Source organism: Mauremys reevesii, linkage group 26 (genome assembly GCF_016161935.1).
Source record: "Mauremys reevesii isolate NIE-2019 linkage group 26, ASM1616193v1, whole genome shotgun sequence".
Lineage (NCBI taxonomy): Eukaryota > Metazoa > Chordata > Testudines > Geoemydidae > Mauremys > Mauremys reevesii.
Genome location: NC_052648.1, coordinates 9,928,607 through 9,944,906, shown reverse-complemented (window position 1 = coordinate 9,944,906; position 16,300 = coordinate 9,928,607). Strand labels below are relative to the sequence as shown.

Genomic DNA, 16,300 nt, shown 5'->3' with positions numbered 1-16,300 from the left:
GACTTAATCTAAATCTGCTCTGCTGTCGCTTGAGCCCAGGACCTCTTGTCCTGCCCTGTGTGGCAAGAGAGAACAACTTTTCTCCATCTTTTTTATGGCAGCCTTTCAAGTATCTGAAGACTGCTATCATGTCCTCCCTTAATCTCCTCTTTTCCAAACTAAACATACCCAGTTCCATCAGCCTTTGCTCACATGGCTGCATTCCATCCCTTTGATCATCTTTGTCGCTTGCCTCTGGATCCTTTCCAGTTTCTCTACAACCTTTCTATACATGTGCCCATACATTGCACTTTTGGATTCTCATTTCCTGCGTTGAGGGATTCCAGGTTCATTCCATGCAGCAGGTGATGCACCTGAAGTTGGTGGAAACGGGCTTGTAATTAGGTAGCACTTCCTTGCGTGGAATTTGCTGGCTGATTCTTTTAGCTGCAGTAGCATCAAATTCCACCTCTTAGTCAAGGATTGCGTATAAGTCTCCTGCTTGTCTTTTGGGATGTGGGTGTGCAGGAAATAGAAATTATAAACAGATTCTCCCAGAATGAAGGGTAGGGGGCTATATTTGCACTGGCCATAAAGGTGAACAACAAAAGAAAACATGGGGATGGGGGAGGTTTGCATGTGCCATTTCATACTCCTTCAGGATTCACAATGCTATGTGAAAGGCGAATTGCTTTGTTTCGGAATGTCCTTTTCTGCTTGTTCGTTATATTATATTACATCTCTCTGTTTGCTTAATGACTCTCTGGAGGAGTGGAGAAGTGGAGTAAGGGCGTGACACTGCAGAAAGTCCAAGTATGAAATATAGTTTCCCCAGTCCTCCTTTGTGAGCTATGAAGGACACATTAAGGATTAAAAGGGATGGTCCATATTTTGGGACTGAAATGTTTTCACCCACAGAAAAATGGAGTTTCCTAGAAAGCAAAATAAAACAAAACCAACAAAATCCAGCAGTTTGGGGGGAAATTTTGCAATGAATTAAACAAACGTTTTTTGTTTTGTTTCATGTTAAATTGAAATTTATTTGTTTTTGTTTTCAGCAGCTAAAATTCGTTCAAAGTTTTGTATTTTCCCCTTCTCCTGCCTTTTTTTTTGCCACTGCCTTTAATCACATGAAACAGGTCCAGGTTACCCCATTTGCTTTTTTCTTTTTCTTTTTTCTTTTCTCTGCTCTGTAACTTTTTCAAAACTTCCTCAACGGTGCAGAAGTTAAAGTTGGTGGGGGAGAAGTTGAAGTAAAAAGCCCTGCAATATTATACACTGCACTGGAATCAGTCTTTAAAAAAAAGGAGTGGGGAGAAAAGGAAATCTGAAATTTTGAAACATTTTGAAAATAATTCACAAAAAAATTAGAAAAAACACCAAACCAAACCAAATTACTCCACTGTGAACCTTGGGAAACTGATGCAGCTTCAAAATTCAAACATGTTCTTCTCGTTGTGTTTCCATGTTTCTACACATGCTGAGCCTATCCCCAGATACTCAAAGAAATCACACAAATACACACAGGTTCTGGAACTAGGGGTGCTGGGGGTGCACTTGCACCCCTGGGCTTGAAGTGGTTTCCATTCTATACAAGGTTTACAGTTTGGTTCAATGGCTCACAGCACCCCTACTCTACAAATTGTCCCAGCACCCTTGGAAATACATCTTCCCACTTCCCAGAAGAGCTCTAGAAAGCCATTTCCCCACACAGGAGATGTGAGGTTTTCTGGATCTCTAAGAAAGTTCCAAGGTTCTGCTCTTATTTAATCCATATTTTAACTTATTCGCCACCAGTGAATTCCCTTTTCACAGCCACTATCCTTCTATTTAAGGAACACTAGATGGGATACTCTTCTTTTCTGTTTACTTTTCTCCTTAATTAATTTAGCAATAGGCAGCTGTATGTTAGACATGCTACAGCATGTGCTTGTTATTTTGGGCAGGCAGCACTTATTGGACAGGGGGGTTTCTGTCTTTTTCTTAATTTCCAAAACGTAAGAATTCCCTTTACACATAACGGATGATACTTGGAAAAATGTAAATATCACGACAAAGAGGATTACTTAGCATGAAGGTGGTATGACCTGGAAATCTCAAATCTTTCAGACTAGAAGAGACCATGTTTCTTTCATTTCAGGCCACAGCTCATTTCAGTTGAAAGATATTAGTTCTACATTTACTAGCTTACTCAACACTGCTCATGCAACATTTTTGTGACGTCGGAATGACCTTTGTGGTGCGCACAAATGATCTACACCCTATTGGTGTGCCTGCAAAAAGATACGGTGACACATGCCACTCCACCCAGAGGTGAACATCAAGGAGGCTGACTTGCTTTCCCCAGTTACTAGTATCTATAGTATCGGCTCAAAAGCCATCAAGCAGCATAGGGAAATTGCTTAGCACGTTGGTCCCTGTAAAGCAAAGCACTTACGGACCTGATTAATTTTTAGCAGGCAAGTTGTCCCATCGACCACTTCATGCCTGCTTTATTCTGGGGATCAAAGCTGTGCTAAATTGCACCCGTTGGTAATGGCTTCCAGGAGGCCATTCTAGATGCCAGGGATTGGCCAGAAGTACTGGCTTCCCTGGCCGCAATCCCTTGTCCCAGCCAGAGGTGCTGGAACTAGAGGTGCTGCTGCATCCCATTATACACAGGGTTTACAATTTGATTCAATGGCTCCCAGCACCGCAACTATACACATTGTTCCCACACCCCCGGTCCCAGCTACATCTCCTACACCAGTGGTTGGAAGGGCTGAGGCATCAGAGCAGCTATGCTCACCTTATGGCACCGGAGGATTCTCCCACTGCAGAGTTATAGTTATGCAAATCATTTACCCCTACTTGCTTTATGCTGGGAGATTGGCACAAAGCAGCTGCAGGAGGGGCCAGGATCTGGCCCAGCGAGTGTATCCCAATGAAATACATGCCCACGCTGCTTGCTGGTTCTTGAGCCAGTACTGTAGATGGCAGTAACTGTTGAAAGCAAGTCAGCCTCCTTGGTGTTCACTTCTGGGTGGAGTGGCACGTGTCACCTTGTCGTTTTTGCAGCTACGCCGATAGGTTGCAGATCATTTGCACAAGATGTCCTAGCGTGCATTTCCCTACAAGTTTTATTTTTCCTTCTTCCCCATGCATCTTGCCCCTTTTGAATGATTTTTCTGACCTTGGTAGTGTTTGCTGAAAGGTCAAAGAGGCTCTTTACGGCTTCTCCCATCCCTTGCACACCCAGGCAGGAATCGGACACTAACGGTCTCCGAACCATGAAGTCTGTCCTCTTAGGAACCTCTTTGATATTCTTTTTAGCTGTATTTGTTACCCAACCAATGGCCAAGTAATTAAAAGAAAACGTATGATTTTTTCAAACATTCGGAACCATAACATTTTGTATAAAAACAATGGAAATTGGCTTTTAAAGAAAAATAACCTTGAAGTTAATGAGTAAATAGACCAAAAAAATTCCCCTAATTGCTTTAATAATAAAATTGAATTGACTTTGGCTTTGATGGTGCCCCATTTGTGTTTGCTCTCTATTAATATTCTAGCCAACAAGTTTACAAGCAGGAAGGTCTGTGGAAATAGCAGTTTTTATGGAACTATTCTCAAATATATGCATAAAGTGAATTTTGAACTTGGAAATGTATGTATTCACACCAGAACTACGCTCAGCCAGGGCCAGCATAGAAACAATGCCATGAGACCTATGGGTCCAATCAAAACGAGCCAGCAGAGATCAAATTTTGGATTTTGGATTCTTGCCAGCAAATGACAAAATTATTGGCTGAAATGATTTGGTGAGTAATCCTGAATAACAGATGAATTCCAGATCTACTAAAAGAGAAAGAATGTAGTTTAGCAATATACCACTGAATGGTAACATTCTGGTGGGTCTTTTAGAGATTCTGCACGAGTACCCTAGTCATTGTTTGCTTTTAGAGAGTCCAAGAATTTTTCATTCTCACGCCTCTCCAGGCTTGCGGGGAATCTTGTGGCAAATACTCATGCAGTTTCTTTGGTTTCATTATTTGTATTCTTACCTGAAGTATATCATCTGTGGCCAGAAATTACGTGCTTGGGCTATTAATACGTCCGAGTAATTAGAGATTCTTCCCACCAATGCACCCTGACTCCTGCCCTCTGAGGGACATTACTAATCACCTTGTGATGCTAGGATTGGGTTATATAAAGACATAATCGACAGTGCAAGGGACCAACTCATGTCCTGGACAATGAAACTCCTACATAGGGAGCTGGGAGTGAAATGGGTGTAGGGACCACTCCCTTACCTTTCCCAAATGGCTTAATAAAAGTCTTCAATCAGACTCTTATGTGCAGGTTCAATTAGTGAATTTCAATGGGCCGGTGTGGGACAAGTAGTTTTGATTTCTCAAGGAAGTGTCAGAGAGAAGGGAACTATATATAGCGAGCGGAGGTCTGATGAGGGGAAACTGAGACCAACTTGTGTTTGAGCTGTAATTTATTCTTGCAGATTTGGGGGAGAAACCAGATTAAGCATGGTAAAGCTATCAATAGCCATAGAGATCACCTCGAACTCCCTAAATAGTTACGGCTGTGCCCAAGCATAGCCTAGCTAACTTTCTGAACTCACTGATTTTAACAGCGTCCTTCCTCGTTGTGTTCATTGCCTGGGGGGTGGGGTCTAGCGGTAGCAGCAGTTAAATTTGTTTTGTTTTGCCAGCTTCTCTATCAGTCTGGGTTTCTGTGTCCCCACAGAGCTCCTGACATCTCCACAGCCTTTGCTTGCTGCTTTTTCTGATCTGTGGGGTTTATTTATTTGAACATTTAATAACCTTGCTTATCTGGCTATGAATGATCATAATCTCACTCCTCCATCCACTGTCATAGAATCATAGAATCATAGAACTGGAAGGGACCTCGAGAGGTCATCTAGTCCAATCCCTTGCACTCAAAGCAGGACTAAGTATTACCTAGGCCATCCCTGACAGGTGTTTGTCCAACCTGCTCTTAAAAATCCCCAATGATGGAGATTCCACAACCTCCCTTGGCAATTTATTCCAGTGCTTAACCACTCTGACAGTTAGGACATTTTTCCTGATGTCCAACCTAAACCTCCCTTCCTGCAATTTAAGCCCATTGCTTCTTGTCCTATCCTCAGAGGTTAAGAAGAACCATTTTTCTCCCTCCTCCTTGTAACAAACTTTTATGTGCTTGAAAACTGTTATGTCCCATCTCAGTCTTCTCTTCTCCAGACTAAACAAGCCCAGTTTTTTCAATCTTCCCTCATAGGTCACGTTTTCTAGACCTTTCATCATTTTTGTTCCTCTTCTCTGGACTTTCCCCAAACTTTCCTGAAATGTGGTGCCCAGAACTGGACACAATACTCCAGTTGAGGCCTAATCAGCATGGAGTAGAGCGGAAGAATTACTTCTCGTGTCTTGCTTACAATACTGCTCCTAATGCATCCCAGAATGATGTTTGCTTTTTTTTACAACAGAGTTACACTGTTGACTCATATTTAGCTTGTGATCCACTATGACCCCCAGCTCCCTTTCCATCCAGCTTACAGTGGTACCCAGCAGCATGGGGTGTTTGAGCGCCGTAGTATCTGATCTGCCCAGGCCCCTTACTTCTACAAACTCTTTGAATCATTCCCTCATTCCTCTCTCTGCTACACATTGTCTTTTTCACTCACACATCTCCCGCATCCCTACACACTCTCCGATTCCTAATTTTCCTGATTGCTCCATTCCTTCATCCCACTTACTCCTGCACATCCCTTGTCTCCATCCTCTCCTTCCCCCCAGCCCACTGAAAAATAGCCCCAAAGCCAACAGATACCAGGAAAATCCCCTTCTTGCAGTTACAGTGGTGAGACCGAGAGAGTAATATGGCCATCGAGCCTTTAGCTGGAATCAGGCACTCACTGGATCCAAGATTCCCATGATGAATGGGGAATGTCCAGAGATTGAAAGGTCAAACTGTGTTTTTTTAATTGTTTGTATTTTTTCATTACTCAGAAGATTAACCTTTTTAAATTAGAGTGGCTTTGTGGCTCTGATCCAAGTAAGCACTGAAGCATATGCTTAACTTTAAGCACAGAAGAACTTAAAAAAAAATCGAATGACTACTCCCAGGCTTAAAACTAAGTACATGCTTAAGTGTTCGGTTGGATTGGAGCCTTTATTGCTTCCTAAAATAGTTTTTCTCAAAGTTTTACACCAAATAGCATCACAGAATATTTTTCTATGTACGCACAAAAAGCTATATTGTTTGAACTGAAACTTTCACAAAACTTGACACCCAAAAGTTTGTCTGTCTTAGCTAGAAGAATGCACTGTACTTAAATATCTAGTAGATGAATGTATGATTGTACCCTCCTTAAAGATGTTGATTAGTCACTATTCTCTGTCATAATTTAATGTTTGAATAATTCACATTGACCTTTTCAAGGCACCAGATTCTTATTTTCCTTACCTAGCGGGAAGGTATGATATTCTAATTTTAAAACCCCTGTGCTGTGAGGTGCAGCTGGGTGTGTCATGTCACCAAACTCAAAGTGCTGGCATTATGCAAGATACTGTAGGTTAACAACACTATATCTTGGTTGTCGGAGTCCTCCTCTTCGCTGGTTGTCAGAGTTATTCTCTTATCATAAAGAGTACAGCAATAGAGAAGGGGAATTTTGGACTAAATTAGTAAGACTGTAATCCCAAGAAAATAGAGATGGACTGGACATTACATTTACCTCGGTGTAAACTGCAGAATATATGTATAATCCTGGTACTATGCTGTGTTTCAAGTAAGTTTTATTTATTTACTATTTTGACAGGAGAGAAAATTTGTGGATATATATTTTAAAGGCTTAGATTTTTTTTAAAAATGAAATGACTGTCGTTACCGAAAACTACAGGCAAGGGACAAAATTTTGCTCTTACATCAGTGTAAATCCAAAGGAAATTCCACTTACTTCCATGAAGTTACTCAAGACTTACCTCTGACTAAAAGTGAGAAAATAATGAGCCTTAGTTTTTCCCTAAGGGGCATTGTATCTTGATTACCACAATGTCATTTTAGAGTACACACTTCAAATCAAGCTTTCATCAGCTACTCTAATAGGATAATAGAGAGGAACTTCTCCTCCAAACTTTTGTACGGAAGCTACTTAAAGAACAAACAAGTTTTATAATGAATTAATTGCATTTCATTTAGCAAATCCTATGACACACCTGTATATTGAACTGCTCATAAACGGCTCATTAATCTAATCCTTCAATATCTTTATAATGATGAAAGGTTTTTTAAAATGGCATATAGGAAAAATCACCTTGGTGAGAAATATTACATTTGTTTGAAGAGTTAATGAAAGTTTTCTTCAATTACAAATTTTTCAATCTGTGTAAACTTTTTAAAAGCACCCAAGTGTCTTGAGATCCTAAAGATAAACTTGTCAAAGGCATCTAAGAGACTCAGGAGCCTAAATCACTGAAGTGCCCAAGTCACTTGGACAATGTGACATCAGTGGGACTTAGGCACCTAAGGACCTGATTTGTAAAGACATTCAGGCACCAAAATGCAAATAGGTACCTAGCTGCTTTTGAAAATCCCATTAGGTGCATAAATACTTTTAAAAATCTGACCATATGTTGCCTTTGAAAATAAGACTTAAGCTCCTAAATCATATAATTGATGTTGAAAATTTTACCCTAAGTCTCATTTTCAAAAGTGACTAAAGCATTAAATACTTTTAGGCACTTTTGAAAATTACACCCCTTATTCTTTATGCTTAGTCTTTTGAAGATTGTACTATGTCGATTAAGATCAATTAAGAGATACATTATGATTCAGCTCCTCATAAGAATTAGGTTTATACTAATACACTGCGGTCATGCTGCTAATGCATGAGAATGTGACATTTCTGATTTTGTTTGAGGGCAACAACAGGGAATTTGTGACAGCCTGTTTAGCAGAAATATAAGTATGCTTTTAAGCTTGGTCTTTGGCTATATTTTAAAAAGCCTGTTTCCAGGCATACAGTTGGGATTTTCAAAGGGGTTTAATGGAGTTAGATGCCCCCATCCCATGGGAGTTGAGGATCTAACTCATCTGCACTCCTTTGAAAATCGCAGCCAATATTCTTCGTTAGACGTGTTTAATACTCCAGGAGTAATCCTGTATTAACAGGAATGTTGTATGTAAGACACTGGAGATAATTGTTGGGGATATTTGGAGAAAAAGTTCCTAACTGTCAGGGTGGTTAAACACTGGAATAAACTGTCTAGGGAGGTTGTGGAATCTCCATCTCTGGAGATATTTAAGAGTAGGTTAGATAAATGTCTATCAGGGATGGTCTAGACAGTATTTGGTCCTGCCATGAAGGCAGGGGACTAGACTCGATGACCTCTCGAGGTCCCTTCCAGTCCTAGAGTCTATGAATCTATGAATTGTCCTGCTCTACTCAGCACTGGTGAGACCTCCACTGGAGTACTGTGTCCAGGGAACACTTTAGGAAAGACGTGGATAAACTGGAGAGAGTTCAGAAGAGAGTAACAAAAATGATCAAAGGTTTAGAGAACCTCACCTGTGAGGAAAGGTTAAAAAAACTGGGCATGTTTAGTCTTGAGAAAAGAAGACTGAGCAGGAACCTGATAGTCTTCAAAATGGTAAGGGCTGTTATAAAGAGGACTCTGATCAATTGTTCTCCATGTCCACTGAAGGCACGACAAGAAGTAATAGGCTTAATCCACAGCAAGGAAGATTTAGGTTAGATATTAGGAAAACATTTCTAACTATAAGGATAGTTACACTCTGGAATAGGCTTCCAGGGGAGGTGGTGGAATCCCCATTATTAGAGGTTTTTAAGACCAGGTTGGACAAACACCTGTCAGGGATGCTCTAGGTTTACTTGGTCCTGGCATAGTCCAGGAGGTTGGACTTGGTGACCTCTCATGGTCCCTTCCAGCCTGACGGTTCTATGGTTCTATAAAGCTGACCAAAGAGAATTTAGACCCAGTACATTGTAGGTAATTATAAAAGTGTCTTGTCCAACACTGAGTTTTATTTGCAGGTGTAAAACCCTACAGTATTTTTTGCTGTAGGAGATACTGTTCTCTGTTTTCTCGCTGGTGTAACCAAGATCAGAATCTGACCTAGGTGTCTAGTACAATACTCATCAAGGGTATATGAAAGGCAATATTTCCTGGGCATCAATCCAAGCTGCACTGCACAGACATGTGTATAGGATTGCATACTGCATTCACTGGGGAGTGTCTGAGGAGGTTTTACCAACAATAGACTAGATCCCACCCAGACACTGTAAGTAAACCTGCATAGAGGGCAGGGAAGTTAGTGAATTTTCCCTTGCAGAATGTCCTCTACATTCTGCCACCAGGAGCTGGGCTTGTCTAACCCGTCCACCACCCATGAAAGGAAGTGAAGATCTAGCCCTCAAAGCTTGTGAATCCACAGGGGACACTGGCCACAATTGCCCCTGAGACCTGTCTTAAATAGGTGTGATGGGGATGCATAAATATAACAGCTTCTCTCTGTATCACACTTCCAGAAGACTCTGCATAGTGCCAACGAAGGGAGGGGGAAAATATACATAACCATGCCCTCACTCTGACCCCACCACCCACTCCTCACTTTGCTCACCTGCCTGACTCCCCCTGATGCCCTGGTGCAGATCTTCAGATTTCTGGAGATCTCACTGACTGGGTCAAAAGGGCATGACCTGGACCAATATTATGACAATAAATGGCCAAAGGGTTAACTACTTGTGTGCCACAAGCCTTGCACACTCAACAGGTATGTGGATTTCCACATGACCTACTGAACGCCAGGAAACGTCAGAGAAATGTTTGGCAAATGCCCATGGAATCGCGCAGGTGCCTCTAACCTGGGCATGGACTGAATATCCCCAGGCTGGTAAAGCTGGTAAAGGAATTAGGTGGACAATGCTGCTGATAGTGCGTGCTATCAGTTGGGTTATTTGCACTTTGTAAGCAGTTACCATTGGTAAACTTGAATGCTCCTCTGGGAAAGTGTCTCTCTTTTCCTGGAAAGGTCTCTTGATATTTCATGTTTTCAGCAGCCCTTTGTTATCAGTTTTGCAATCCATCTTGTAGTAAGAATCCATATTAGCGGCTAAGTTTCTGAAAAGGACACAGAGACTCCTGTAAACCTTGAAATATCACGATGCAAAGATGGTGTTGGCTTAGATCATTCCTGGTAGTTTTTTGTTTTGATCTCTTCAGAGGTTTCATAGCTGGTCTATAAAGATCTGCGCCAGGCTGAAATTTGGCAGAAAGGATCTCAGCCCACAACTAGATTTGCCCACAAACAGCAGAAAGACAGCTTTAATTTACAACATGATAAATGGCATTATAATGTGCTAGGGTTATCCACTCCAAATTCCTGCTCGGGAGTTTGGAACGACTGACCCCAGAAAATCCATTGCATGGCCCAGTATATGCTGGGACGAGACTCTGAGAGTTTATTGAGTTCTGTGTGAATACTGCTGCATAGCAAACATAGTAAATCAAGCTCATAGTCATGTATTTCAGTATTGAACCTCAGTGTTTCATGATATGTTCTGTATAGGTGCAGCTGATTGCCTTTCAGACAGCCTGATTGCTTACCGCTGATTGCTTAAAGCCAGTAATAAGCAAATCAGGATGGTCCACTGGGCAGAAGGTTACTCAGAGACTTGGGTTCGATTCCTTGCTCTGCCACAGATTCCTTGTGTGACCTTGGGTGAGTCACTTAGTCTCCCTATCTGTTAAATGGAGCTAATAGCACTGCCCGACAGCACATCAGTTTTGTGAGGGTAAATACATTAAAGATTGTGTGGCGTGCAGATACTATGGTAGTAGAGGAGACCACAGCTAGAGAATCAAGATGTGAAATGAATGCGTCATGTTTGGCCTATTCATGTGGTATTTAGAAAAACACAGTAGATATGTTGAATTGATTCCAGGTAAGGGCGGGAGTCAGCCTTTTAACACAGGGCACATAGATCGGGCTGGGTCAGAACAGAAGGTTAACTTTGTTATATAAACGACACAGGGTTTCTCCCTCTAAACCAGAAGTTGCTGCTCCTACCCAAGAGATTTGCACCTGCTCGCCTAGTAACGGCATGCACTTTTAGTATGGTTACCGTGTTTGTTATTTTTAGTGTCCCAAAGCATGCCACACCCTTGTCAAAAAAATATGTAAAAGGGCCGAGCCTTGCCCTAGAGAAATTATAATCTAAAAGGTCAAGATAGAGACAAACGAGCAGGAGAAAGGGTGGCACACCCATCCTGGTTACAATGTACAGAGAATTAGAGGGAAGCTGATTAGGTAATGGTGGGAAAAGGAGGGTTTGGAGGAGGGGCTGGGAGGATCAGAAAGGACAGTCCAGGCATGATGGAGAGTCAGGGAGAAGGCATGGATTATTGTACCCTAGACATACCCACTGTAAATCCATCCTAAAAATACCCTAAAATGTCAAGTGTAATTTCTACGTCAGAACAAATCACTTCTTGACTACGTCTAGGTTTTGGATCCTGAGTTTTTACAGCAATAGCAGATATTATTAATGACTTAGAGCAGAGCAGGAAACAATTTTCCTCTCATGAGATTTTTTTCAAGATTTCAACATTTCCCCCCCTCCTAAAACAGGACAGAGTGAAAATATTGCACATTTTCGTGAACAGATATCCCCCAAAAGTTAATTTCGGTCAGATTGGTCAACACATTTTGTTTTGATAATTGCAAAATGTTTCATTTTGATTTTGACCTTTTTATTTTTGATTTTTTTTAGTATAAATAAACTAAAATTTCAGAACAAAAATTCATTTTGACTCAAAAAAATAAACTTTGCATTTTGAAAATGTCAAAATGGGATGTTCTGATAATTTTGAAATTTTTTTTTTCCTAATTTTTTTCAAATTGAGAGATTTGTTGAAACTGGTTCTTGCTCATGGACAGCAGAACACGCATGTGCTTAAATCCCACTGAAGTCACTGGAATGTAGCCTGCCTGCTTAGAGTTAAGCATATACTTACGCTGAACTGGAGTCAAAGTGCTTTAGAGAGGTGGTAAATTAGCATTTCTGTTTGAGAGATGGAAATACAAAGCTGCAAGAAGGTTAAAGAGCCTGAGAAGAAGGATGGTCTCGGGGTTAGGGTGGTAGCTTAGGGCTTGTGAAAGCCAGGATCAAGTCCCTGCTCCACCCCAGACTTCCTGGAGCACTGTAGCAGCTGTAGTGTAGACACACTCTGAGTATAGAGCCTCTATCCCTTTCCTTCCCCTCCTAGTCCACAATAGCACTAGCTGAAGCAGAACATTGACTTTGAATTTCCTGGTTGGTGTCACAAGCGCTATAGAAACAGAGTGGTTTCTCTTCAGCAGTAAATTAGTCTGCTAAGTGACTCAGGGAACTTGAACATGAATGGATTGTGATGGCATGGAATGTTACAGCAAAAAAGCGATGAGTAATTATTAATAGAATGGGCCCCTCCTTAAGAACATTTGATCTAGATGACTTTGAACATACAGCTATCTCACAAAGAGAGAGAGAGTGATTCTTTTGGGATGACAAGCAGGTAGGGCTATCATAGTTTAATAAGTTAGTGACCTAGTTTCTAACTCTGGAGACCTGGCTTTGGTCATACGTTGGTGGTTTCCTAACCTACTCATAACTGGGTTTTTATCCACATCACAGTGCCATACATTGGCAGATTGAAAGTTAGTTAGCTTTTCCTCACAGTTCTGAAACGAAAAAAATTGAAAATACAGGTCTGTCTCATCTTACGCTGGGGTTACGCGCCGCGGTCAGCACGTAAAGCGAAAACCACGTATAGTCAAAATTACATTGAGTGTAATGGCGGGCGGAATCGCCCGCACTACAGGAACAGTATTTAAATTGTTATTTTTCTCTTTTGTGGTTGTTTTTTTGGTTGTTCTTTTTTTTGCCAACCGCGTAAAGCTGAATTTGCGCATGTTAAATGTGTGTAAGATGCGACAGACCTGTACAAATAACTACTACTACTTTTCCCTAAAAATTGTTGTTTCGAGTATTTTTTCAGAAAATGAATATCACTGGATGATTGTTTTTCCACACAAAAGTCCTATTTTTACAACCATCTTCTCCTCCCCTCCTCGAATATTTTTTTTCATGAAAACATGTTGACCGGCTCTTTTCAAAACCTCACACAGGACTGGGCTGCTTTTATGTGGGGACAGGGGAGGGGAGTTTTGCTGCTTACGACCCCCTTTGTGGTAATTTGAGTGATTGTATATGGTTTGTCTGGAGTTTACTGACTGTTGAGCTGCATGAAGGGAATGTGGTCAGGGCCTTTGCTAGTTTGGTTTTTTTTTGGTCCCATGTTACCAAGTAAATAATCCAGAAACCTCAGCCTTTGATTTTTTTTGCTGTTAAAGGGGCCTCCTGTGACGTTTCTCTCCAATCACAAGGGTACATCTATCATGCAAAAAACCAACTAACCAAATCCTGCAGCAGCAAGTCTCAGAGCCTGGGTCAAGTGACTCCGGCTTGTGTTACGGGGCTAAAATAGCACAGTAGACATTCCTGCTTGGGCTGGCGCCTGGGCTCTGAAACCCGGCGAGTGGGGTGGGTCTCAGAGCCTGGACTCCATCCCGAGTAGGAACATCTAGGCTGCTGTTTTTAGTCCCACAGCGTGAGACGCGGGCGCCTGAGTCAGCTGAGCCAGGCTATGAGACTTGCTGATGCAAGGTTTTTTGGTGTGTTTTTTTTCCGCAGTGTAGATGTACCCTTAGACTCTGGCCTTGCCAGACAGCATAATGCTGCAGGGACATTACTGTAAGCCGTCATGTTTTGGACCATCACTCTGGGGTACCATGGTGTTTTGGCTATTAGACATACGAAAGCGACAAAGAGTCCTGTGGCACCTTATAGACTAACAGAAGTATTGGAGCATAAGCTTTTGTGGGTGACGAAGTGGGTATTCGCCCACGAAAGCTTATGCTCCAATACTTCTGTTAGTCTATAAGCAGGGGCGGCTCTATGTATTTTGCTGCTCCAAGCATGGCAGTCAGGCGGCTTTCGGCGGCATGCCTGCGCGAGGTCTGCCGGTCCCGAGCCTTCAGCGTACCCGCCGCCGAATTGCCGCCGAAGCCGCCAAAGGGAGCCTGACTGCCGCCCTCATGGCGACTGGCAGGCCGCCCCCCGCGCTTGCCGTCCCAGGCACGCGCTTGGTGCGCTGGTGCCTGGAGCCGCCCCTGTCTATAAGGTGCCACAGGACTCTTTGTCGCTTTTTACAGATTGAGACTAACACGGTTACCCCTCTGATACTTAACATAGGAAAGCTGTTCAGAGCTACTATAAATGCTTGATGTTTCATAGACTCATAGACTCTAGGACTGGAAGGGACCTCGAGAGGTCATCGAGTCCAGTCCCCTGCTCTCATGACAAGACCAAAGTGTACATCTTGTAGTGTACTAAGCATTCTTGCCCCGATCCGTCAAGTCAATTAAGCATGTGCTTAATTGTAAGCACATGGGCAGCCAATTGACTTTAAATCCCTGGCTGTAAAGGGTCCCATTATTGTCTTGGACACCAAATTCACCACAAAATAATCTGCAGAGGAGAACCCAAACCTTTCGCTGAGTACTTAGTCTAAAAGAGTTAACACCGTTTAGATGCCCTTTCCGACAATAACATTCCAATGGGGACTCAGCCCTTTTATCTGAATAGCTGCGGTGGCCCAGAAGGTTCATGATGACGCATGATACAGACCTTTGAGGAGAAACCTCTCTGTTTGCCTTTGAAACTACGATCTTAATGCACAACAATAAAAAGGGAGGCGAGATGCAGCAAGAGGAAGAAGTGGGACTCAGGGTCACCCTTTGCAAATGTCACATTTGTCACATTCAAGTCTGATTAAATAACACATCTGAATGGGGAGGGGAACAGAAAGGGGATGGAGTGAACAGGTATTTATGGCTCCAGAAAATAACTTCTACTTGTCCATAAAACATAAGCACAATTGGTTAAACAGATACTCACTCCAACTCAAAGCCGAGGTGCCACTATGTGAAGGACTTAAGGGGGGACTTAACATGATGCTTAAGCAATGTAATGACCTTTCAGATGAGAGGATAGGGGTGGGCAGTTTCACCCAATAACCATAAACCTTGATCCATGCCTATCTTTGAGCACTACGTAATACAAATACATAATAAATAGTGATAGTGTAATTAATAATAAATAATACCTAGCCCTTACATAGCGCTCTTCATCAGTGAATCTTCAAAAACTGCTAGATTCCAAGCAACCAATGGGCTACCAAACAGCATTGAATTAAAAATCTCCATTTTATTAATGGCACATTCTGGAAAACATATAATTCTGAGAAAAAGCACAAGTTTCATACGGTGACCAAGACCCTCTCGGTACCCACTTTTGTTAATTCACTGCTTGAAGATATAGTAGCCTCCATATTCATACTTTCAGTTCTCTCTTCTATAGTTTGTTTTGCGGACAATGCTATAGAACTAGAGTGATTTGGAAAGTTTTGTTAACGATTATTCAATTAAAAAACTTAAAAACTGTCTGTTTTCTGAATCAAAAATGCACATAGGAAGATTTTTTATGAAATTTATTTTTTATGGAAAAAATTGAATTATTTTCGAATTATAAATATTTGTTTTCCATCTCCTTCCACTTTTTCACCAGTGAATAAAATACAATGAAGACCGTCTAGAGCTTACTTTTTAGCCACGTTTTAATTTTTCTATTTTTCCATTTCTTATTGTCTCTCACTTTCAGTAGAGACTACAAGCATATTAACTCCTATTCCCATTCTACTACCAGAGATTCAAGCTGCAGAGAGCTCTTCGACTACGGAGACCTACATTACTACATTAAAGACAACTTCCGAAGCAAAAACTACAGCAATAACGAGAACAGAGACACTTTCACAGACAAACACAGTTCCTGAAAGCACAGTTCTATACACCTCAACTATAACTGACACATCCACATCTCCTATAGAGACCACATCTACAACAGAGAGAACAACAATAACTAGTACCACTGGAGCTGAAGAGACAACCACACTTTCCCTTCCTTCAACTTCACAACCTGAAATTACAACTGCAGCCACCTCAACTGCTCCAGAAACAAACACAGTTCTGCAAAAGACCACTTCCCCAGCTGAGAGTACACCAATAATTAGTACTTCTACAGTAAAAGGGACAACCACCCTTCCCCTTCTTAGCACTTCACAATCTGAAACCACTCCTGCAGGAACCTCTACCATAGCAATAACCTCCACCTCTTCTCTAGAGACGACTTCTGCACCTCAAA

The 16,300-nt window shown here is 41.7% G+C and overlaps 1 long non-coding RNA gene across 1 annotated transcript; it reads right to left on the bottom strand.

The window, feature by feature from the left end:
* Nucleotides 1-1,053: 1,053 nt before the first annotated feature.
* LOC120391680 lies at nt 1,054-12,383 on the bottom strand. Its single transcript, XR_005591438.1, has 3 exons — nt 12,015-12,383; nt 9,977-10,118; nt 1,054-1,273 (listed from the first exon to the last, which is right to left on the bottom strand). It is a non-coding gene; the product is annotated as an uncharacterized LOC120391680 (long non-coding RNA).
* Nucleotides 12,384-16,300: the final 3,917 nt, after the last annotated feature.